Raw genomic sequence first — 9,932 nt, forward strand, 5'->3', positions numbered from 1 at the left:
TTTGCAGTCGTTTGTCCCCCACCTCAAAATACGAACCATGACAGTTTTGGTGCCGAAACCCCGGTTTGAGGAGGGACTTTGGTTGGTGGTTTGGCTGAGGTCCAGTGGTGTCAAATAGACGGACGGGAGTCCAGCAGGTCGACTGAGTGACGGGGGCCCTTAATAAGGTAAGCACCACCTGTTGATTAAAAGGTGCTGAATTTGGGAATTAAGCTAAATTAAATGTTCACTCAGTGGAACTTCTGGGGAATTGTCCGTGGTGATTTTGGGGTAATTGGTGATAAAAGTTTGGGGAATATTGGACTGACAAAATTTGTTGCTGTTAATTCTGGGGGGAATTTTAAGTTAATAAGTGGTGTTCTTAAGTTAATATGATACGTGGTTAAGTTACTGGGTTATATTTGTTGACTGTGACACCAGTCAAACAAGGTTTAGATTAGGTTAGATTAGGGCATTTTGGCCAAGGGATTTTACTCCCGCATTGATTACTAGGATTAGATCCGGGCATCAGATAATAAACGGTTGATAAAATAAACGGTTGGAGCTTGGAGCCCACAGTGATGCTTTTAAAAGAGTATTTAAATTAGTCTAGGACCGGAGTTGGACTCCGAGGAGCGCAGCTGTTCAGCGTGTGGCAGCGACCAATAACCGTGGACGCATGGTTATTTTTAGCCCGGGTGGTACCCGCGGGACTTCGAACACCCGTTAAGAACCAAGCGGTCAGGGATCACTTTTGTACTGCGCTGTTTGGTCGAAAGGGTTGGACCCGGCCGTAACCATTTAAACGTGAGCTGACTGCTGAGCTTTAAGTATAGCTGAAGGCGCAAGTGTGATACTAGACGCCGGATGTGGAGCTCTCTGTCAAGCTGCAGGAAGCGGTTATAAATTAATTAGGGCTTAGAAATTTGACCGCTGTCGGCGACGGCGTTCCCGAAGCGGCGGGATTGATCAGCAAGGTTGGACCTGGCCTTAGAAGGTTTTAAATTAGTCAAAAAGTTAGGTGTGATGCTACAGAGGTTTTAATAGGAATAAGTGACAGGAATAAGGATAAAATAAGGATAAGGACAAGAATAAGGAACGGTTGAATAACTTGTCCTGGCATCTGGTGTCTTTTTGTTTTTTTCATGTTCATACAGGCCTGTGTATATAAAATAAAGTGTAAATTAGCTGTGTAAATTGCTTGCATTGATTATAACTGGGTGTGCTGTGAAACTGATTTAATACAGAAGCTGAGTGTATGACGATTGAACAAAAGAGTGTGTGTGTGGTGTGTAGAAATCGCGGTAGGAAGCCGTGTCCCGAGTTATTGCAAACTGTGAGGTCAATTGGGGGGTTGAGTTTGGTTTTATATTTTTTAAAGGGAGAGAAACTGTGGTGTCGAGTCCGTGGCGCAGTTTGAAAATTTGTGAGGTGTATAAGAGTGGATGACAGCCGCTCTGTGTGCTGTTTAGGGCGTTGTCCAGAATAAGCAGAGAAAGAAGTGTCTCACAGAAAGTTTGGATGGGACTGCGAGAAGCATGAAGAGTGTGTGAGCCAGCCTCGAGAGGCGGGGTTCACAGGCGGAGTGAACGAGGAGTAAAATGTGTGTGTATGAGAGAGGGAGAGAGAAAGAAAAGGTGGGGGCTGAGTGACCAGCCTGTGCATGTGTGTGTGAATTCCTGGATGACAGAGGAGGGAGAAGAAGTGGATTTGTTGAATTTTCTGTGAAGTAAGAATAGCCAAGGAATCCTAGTGAAAATAAATAAAGAAAACTAAAACAGAGGATTAGTGTTAAGGTAATGATAAATAAATTGTTAAAATTAACAGAGACATTTAAAGGTGATCAAGTACTCAAGGATGAATGGAGGATTTGTTTGCTGACTGCATGAGAACTGTTGGGGGAAAGGAAAAGGAGGTTGGAAGAGTGAGTGTACAGGTTAATGTGCGGGTGTAAAACAATGGGGTAAAAGAAAGTAAAAAAGAAAAGAGAAAGAAAGTGACGAAAGCAAAGAAAATAAAAAGTGTGGAAGGGTGAGTGAGAAATTGTCTCCAACTGGGGAAGCAGAGATAGTAGAGGTCATCTTTTTCCCCTGCTGGACACAAAAAGAAAACATGATTTGGAGTGTTGTGGATGAAAATAATTAATAACAATGTGAAGAAGTTTTTGTGTCTGCGGTTAAGACCAAATAAATTTGACATTTGGGGTTTAAAGGCAGTAGAGTTCAAAACAAAACAAGTAGAGATGTGTTGCTTTAGGAGTGATTAAAACATCTGGAGTCACGGTAAATAATGAAAGTCTCTCAGTCTGTCGTTTACAGGTGGGGAACGGACCTGGATCAATTCTCCATGGGCAGCAGTCGGCAGTAAATTATAGGTTAAAATCATTAGAGAAATAGAAACACCCAGACAATACCAGAGTCCTGAACAGAGAGGTCCAGCAGCACTATGGGCAAGTGGCATTAGAAAGAGAAGATCCACCATCTAGATTGGATGGATGGAGATGCGTTTCCAGCAGGCTGCAACCTCACTGTGTGTGAAGGACCTTTGAGAAGACTGTCAGAGTTTGACATTTGCCATGTTTGGAGCAAGATGGCAATGAAAGAGACAGAGGGAGATACGCGGGGACAAAGCTGAAGAAGACTGACTGACATTGGACTGCAAAGTGGGGAGAATGGAGAGAATGGAGCAAGTGAGGACAGGGGAATGCTGTTTTAGTGTGGGGAATCAAATTGGGGTTAAGGAATCCAGGGAGACAGACGACTGCCTGGAAGTGGAGGATTGACAAAGTGTCCAGGACACCACAAAAGGGGGAGGAAGACAAGCACTGTGGTATGCAAGTTTACTGTTAGAGTAAATGGAAAGACAACACCACACATGAACATGATATGCACTACAGAGAATGCAAAAGCATACATAAAGTGTTACACATCCAAAGAGGATATTTGTAGAAGGGGTTAATAACACACAGTGTGGTTGCTTATGGTAACCTGCTAGCATTTGGGGTTTAGCTGTGCCTGACTATGACAGAGTTTTTCATTTAGATGTTTCTGAAACAAAATTTGGAGTGGACGGAATTTGGTTTCAGAAAAAAGGGGGAAGATACATAGAAGGGTACATAGAAATAGAAAATGTATTAACCTTACTAACACAAACACACACACGTAATGAAGCTCATTAGGATCAGCTCATTAGGATCAAACACAATTTTAAGCAGGTAATGCTGTTACCATCATCCTGTCTGGTTTATTGAGTGGATTGAGAACTGACACATAGACGACTGAATTAGTATTATTTTGGGGAACATGATAACAGGGGTGAACAGAATCCTGCAGCCAGAGTTTAAATGAGTGAAACTAGCAGATCTTTTGTTTTGTTTTGTTTTGTTTTTGTTTCTAAAGTAGGGGGAGGTTTTACCATGGCACCAAGTTTTAGATTTGGTGTTTTTTCATCTATAAGAGAAGAAATATTCGGTGACAAGTCCTAAGACCGGGCTTCTGTATCTTTTGTTTATTTTTCATTTTATTATAATTTTTTGCACAGTGCACTGATTTCTGTTTGTGAATTTCTTTTCTTTAAGCAGATCTGCACGTCGGGAATTAAAAGCGCTACACGTCGTCAAGAAAATTGTTGCAAGTGAGGTTCTCCACATTAGAATGGGCTCTGGAGAAAGTCACTTATCGGGGACAATTAGAAAGTAAGTCCCTGACAAAAGAGGATTCAGCGAGGTAATCCATCTAAAGTTGTTTTTCTTTTTGAAAAGACGTCATTTTGCTGAGGGGGGAAATCAAATGCGGCGAAGGTTTCTTCTATCAGCAAAGAAAGAAAGAATGGATGAATGAATGACTGACTGGTAAAAGCTGACAAAAGCTGACAAGACTTGACCACGACTCAAGGTTAACCTCCACCTAGACAGGATGAAAGGGTGGATGAATTTATGTGTGTTTCTTTTCACAGGAGCAGGATGATGACAGCAGCATCCTAGGTTGTGTGACGATTTAACCTTTTAAATGCCACTTTCTGTGTTTGAGAATCTAACAGGGGTGTGTTATTCATGGGCTTGTGCGCAGCGTTAACATTTACATTTCTTTTCAGAGAGTGCCACCGAGAGAGCAGAGAGTTAATGATGTGATTTGATCATGTGATTTATAACGGAACAATTGGTTGATGTTTGTTTCTCTACTCCAGGATGGATGATGCTATTACACGGTGTGGTTGGGAAAATGTTGAATACTACAGGGAAGTGAATGTATTGGGAGACACATTCTGTGTTGAAACTAGTGTCACTTGTTTCCACAGCTATGGATGGCTTGACTTTAAATACTTTCTCCCAGGGATCAATAAAGTATTCTGATTCTGATTCTGATGGTCTTTTATAGCACCTCTGGAATGTGGATGGCCGACGCCTGACCACCGAGATGGTCCATGTGTGTTGCTAATGTTTGTTTTGCTTTTGTAAGGGGGCATGTGGAGGATTCGGTAGAGAGCAGACAAGTGACATGAAGAAAAAATAAGAGATGCAGTGTTTATGGAATAGTTTAATAGGGGGCTCACTAGCTGGCCACTATTGAGCTCATAGTGATGAAACAGTGGAGTGACATTGCTTAAGGAAAGTCACCTATTAAATTGTGGAATAAATTGGGATGATTGATGATTTGGAAAAAATTATGATAATAATAGTGACTTAATGATTGGAGAAAACCTGTGCATGAGACTTGTCTGTTTTGCTGAATACTTTATCACTCTTATGATTTATAGTTGGTTGTAAATAAGAAGTTTGATTTAACAGATTTGTCTTCCAGGATACAGGTTCGAGGTGGAGCTGGGAGTTAAACAGGCTTAACATGTAGCTGCTGACTAATGTTTGTACACAGGGTTACAGGTTGGAGTATGGCTGCTCCAAGTGGGAAACGCTGGAGATTGGTTTAGAGAGAATGTGCAACATTCTTGTACATGTCTCAGTGGGGAGCTGACACATGGCGGAAGCCATGTGCAAGAGGAGGGTCATTTTTAATTTGTAGGTGTCGTAAGGTGCCATGACGAAAAGTGAGTGAGGAGGGGCGCCTACAGGATGGAGGCTTGGGGAGGATCAGAGATCATCTTCATCATAGCAGACATAGCACAAGGAGCAGTGTGACTGAGCTTCCAGGAGATGGAGAGGAGACTTCCCAGAGCAAAATTTTAAATAAAATGAGAGATTCATCGTTGACATTGAGGAAGACAACTAAGGTGTACGACGTGCTCTGCCTTAAACCTTCAGCACCGTGGGGACATGAGAACCTGAGGGATGAAGGGAGCGTGCCAAGCTCCAAAAGTGACGGCTCATACCACAACGGCGGTCCAGTTGATGGGGAAAGGCGAGAACTGGTTCCATTGGTGTCAATGTGCAGTAGCAGATGAGGGCTTGGTGGAGACAAGCTCATCTTTAACCAACACGGGTGAAACAGAGGCAGAATACATTCTCTCACCAGTGCGACGACTAACCAGTAGTCTACCTGGGAAGTTGAAGTAAGAAGAGGAGGATCGCAGAGCATCACTTCACTCAAAGAGGAGGTGGCTGAGTTGCCCGAGGAGTGAGACAATGAGAGGAGTGTTGGCCTTTTTCAAAGGCCAAAGAGGAGGAGTGTGGAGATTAGGAAATTATTTTACTGTTACTATTCATAACCATTATTGTTTCTGTTGCATCACTTATCATTTATCATTATCATTTCATCAGAGCATTTTTGAAGCTGTCGATGTTACATGAAATTCTCTATTTCAAGTCTGTATTTCAGGGGTTGTCATAATCACATGATGATCTTTCATTGCAGGTGCAACTGTAATCATGCTATCTATATTGCATTTTGTGCTTATTAGAGAGTTGAAGCTGGGTTAGGTCAATTAAGGGTCTGAAGCTACGGGCAGCGTGAGGTCTGGCCGATCAATGGAGAAAGTTAAGGTAAAGTTAAGATGATTCCATATCTGCTTACAATACAACACATCACATATAATAAAATCACAGCATAGAGCATAGAGATCTGTGGGCCCAGTAATCTGCTGCAGGGGAATCTACCCGGCAACAGGTGACTCGGAGGGTCACGGAGTAAGACACACATGGAGGGGCCTGTTCATACACACACAGTTTCTTAACTTGTTTTGCTCAAAACTGCTACGTGACTTGTCCAGTGTACGTGGCTGTTTAGCAATAACAGAGAACATCTGGAGTAGGGAGTAAAGGGTGTCAAGGGTCCGATGTACTGGAGTGTTCTTAGATTACGAGAATTGATACTTAGATTTCCAGTAAATCCAACTGTTTTGACGCATATTATTCGTCATCAACTGTTATATATACCACTCCTTGTTTTTGTTCGGGGGAGATCGGCTCTGGGAGTGTGATGATGCTCATCTTCCCCACATATATATGTGTATAATAAAATCACTATTTTGACATCTACTGGGACTTTGCAGTCGTTTGTCCCCCACCTCAAAATACGAACCATGACAGCAGTAGTAGTCTTTTTAGCACCTGTAGCCAGGAGCCAGTGTAAAGCCAAGAAAACCAGTCACTTGTATCACTCACATAGTCCTGATTTTGGGCCTGCTGGATCTGTCTCAAGGCGTTCAGGGCGTCAGTCATGTTTGATGAGTGTACATTGTCTGGTATGTAAGTGCAGCAGGTGTTGTTGAAGAGGACGCAAAGACCCCCTTTCTCTGCTAGTATCATGTCCAGAGATACTCGATGTTGCATCACTGCGATTTGTAATGCATTGATTTCCTGATTCTGCTGTTCGTTGATTTTGCACAAAGCGTTCAAGAAGAGTCCAAAGCGGTAGTCCAGAGTTTCAATCCTCAGCATGTTTTTTCCGATTCCCACCCAGGGGAACAATGTGTGGAGTACTTTCTGTCCGGTAGTCCACAGTTTGAATTCCTCGGGTACTTTGTTTACCCATATCGGGTCATGTGGTTGAAGTTTAGGGAACGTTGATCTTCTTTTCCGGCGTGCTGTAGAAGTGGTGTTTACTGCGGTCATCCTGAAAGTGTGGTCTGACAGGAATATAGGAGCACATGTTCCTGTCCAACCTGGGGGCAGTATGAAATATGCCCGTTGTCCACATAGCCAGGCCATTCCTTGCACCCAGTACGTGCCGTTAGAAGGTCCACTCATATTCACAGGGGCGCCCTCTCCGTGGCCTGCAGTTTGGACACAGTTTGTGGTGTTACCTTTCTCTTGTTGATAACACATGGCGTGGTTCTTCCCTGGGAGTTGGTCCAGAAACACTGGGAAGTGGATGGATGTATTCCGGTTTGTCACGTTGAAATCAATCCAGAAGAGTTGATCACATGTTCCATTACTAAGTCCAACAGCATGTGGGATTGTGTCGTTGGTGATGATTCGGCTGTGTTGGAATCCAATGCCAGCAAAGCTGGCTGCACACTTTGCTTGAGTGTTGTTCATATATTCACCATATAGTGTGGGGTGTGTCGATGTGCTGGGCATATGAGAACAGACATAACAGTCTGTATTTGCCGATTCTGCCTTGGTCCTGTCGTGGATATAGCGGTACCAGGCATTGTTCATCCAAGGGTGTATGTGGTCTTGTGTCATGTCTCTTAGGTGGGAGTTGTCGTGCGTCCATCTTTTCTGTCTGCCTTGTGGTTCAGCTGTTGTTGGCGTCAGCTGGGGTCCTGTAAAGGTGAGCATCGTAGTCAAGGTAACCAAGAGGGTCCACCTTCCCATGGCTGCGTACAGGTCCGTCACACCCTTCTGCTTGGTTACCCTAGAGTTGGTCAATGGCTGGAGGTGGAAGTGCGAGCAATGCTCAATCAGCACTTCCCCCTCACCACTGAAGCAACCAAGCGAGGGTGAAACTTTCCTAGTTGATTTCTGTGAAGGAAGTGGAATCCTCTGGGACCTCGACCTTTTTGCAGTGGCTCTGATGTATCCAGGAGGGTCTCTCCGCTATTTTGCAGGCAGTTGGAGTAGTCAGAAGCACTTGGTATGGACCCTCCCACCGTGGCGAGCTCCAGTTTTTCCTTTGGAGTACTCGGACAAGGATCCAATCACCTGGCTTCAATCTGCAAGAAATAGGTGAAAAAGAGTCTTGCGGCAGTTTATTGTTCAAAATGACTTCTCTGTTTGTCAACAATTGAATCATCCAATCTGCCAGAGTGGTTTCACGGATTGATTTATCTAGTGGCTCGCTAGTAACTGGTAGTGGAAAAGGTCGCCCATGTATAATTTCAAATGGGGACAGTTTGTTACTTCCTTGTGTTATTCTCATCCACATTTTGACTAGGCCTACACATTCTGGCCATGGTCTGCCAGTTTCTTCCATTGTTTTCCTGAGCCTTTGTTTTATAGTGCCATTTGTTCTCTCCACTAATCCTGCACTCTGTGGATGGTAGGCACAATGGTGTTTTAAACTGAAACCTAGTGCTTCAGATACTTTGCTGATCACGTCATTTACAAAATGGGTTCCATTATCTGATCTTATCAGAGTAGGAATTCCATATGTTGGAATGAAATGGTTGCATAGACACCTTGCAACTGAGATTGCATCTGCTTTTTTCACTGGGTAGATTTCTGGCCATTTTGAGAAAACATCTATAATTACTAGAGCGTATTTTGAGCCCTAACACTCATTCAATTCAATGAAGTCCATGTGAATTGTATGAAATGGGTTAGGTGGTGTAGGAAAATGTCTTCTTTTTGGCCTTAAGTTACCCTGGGTATTGTGTTTTTGGCAGGTCATACATGTTCTCACATATTCTTTTGCTGAAATTTCAAAATTTATAGTGTAAAATTGTCGGTTTATTATAAAGACCATTCCTTGGATCACCCCTCCTAATGAGCCATGGCTCAAAACCATGGCTCACTAGAGCGGCTGTTTTGTGCAATGATTTGGGAAGAATGGGTTTTCCTGCTACTTTCATTATGTCATCAGTGTCTAGTGCTGCTCCGTGTTTCAGCCATTGTTTTTGTTCTTTTGATGGTGCTGCTTTTTGTTCGTCCTGCAGTACAGATAGTGGAATGGTGTGATTGTCATGAGTTGTTAATAAGACTGTGGTTGCTTTGTCAGCAAAATTGTTTCCCTTTGTATTTTCAGAGTCATCCTTCTGATGTGCTGCACATTTGCAAATTGCTAGATGTTGCGGCAGTTGTACTGTTTTTAACAGTTGCTTCAGTAAATCTGCATGCTGAACTGGGTTTCCAGAGGAGGTCACCATCCCTCTGTTATCCCTTATTTTTGCAAAGTGGTGAACTGCTGCAAATACATACTGGCTGTCTGTGTGGATGTTAATGTCCTGTCCTTCATGTATTTCACATGCTCTGATTACAGCAATTAGTTCTGCACTCTGAGCTGAATGTGTGTGTGGCAAGGCTCTTGCTTCCACTATAGTGTCTGTTGTGGTTACTGCATATCCTACACAGTTACGCCCTAGTGCATTTTTTGATGCTGAACCGTCAACAAAGATGTCAGTGAAACCTTCTTGTGGTGTACTGTAAATGTCAGCACGTGGTTTTGTTTCTTCTTCTAATTTGTCCACGCAGCAATGTGCTTTTCCCTCCGTAGGTGTTGGTAAAATGTGCTGGGATTTAAAGGTCCACATCTCACTATGTTGATGTGGGATTGTGAAAGCAGTATGCCAACATAGGAGAGTTGTCTCGCGTGTGTTAAGAAAGGCAAATGTGCTTGTAGCAGTATAGAAGTTACCGCATGTGGTACTCTAACAGTCAGAGTGTGTCCTAAAACTATGTCGGCAGATTTTTGCACTGCCTCTGCAGCTGCTGCACATGCTTGTACACAGGTGGGCTTTCCTGAGGCCACTGAATTGAGTTTGCTTGAATAGAAAGCTAGTGGCCTTTGTTTTTCTCCAAATGATTGTGTCAATACTGCTTTCATGTGTCCCTGTGTTCTGTCTACATTTAAGTAGAATGGTTTGTCATAATCTGGTAATGCGAGCACAACGTTAGT

The sequence above is a fragment of the Pelmatolapia mariae genome, linkage group LG2, assembly GCF_036321145.2.
Source record: "Pelmatolapia mariae isolate MD_Pm_ZW linkage group LG2, Pm_UMD_F_2, whole genome shotgun sequence".
NCBI lineage: Eukaryota > Metazoa > Chordata > Actinopteri > Cichliformes > Cichlidae > Pelmatolapia > Pelmatolapia mariae.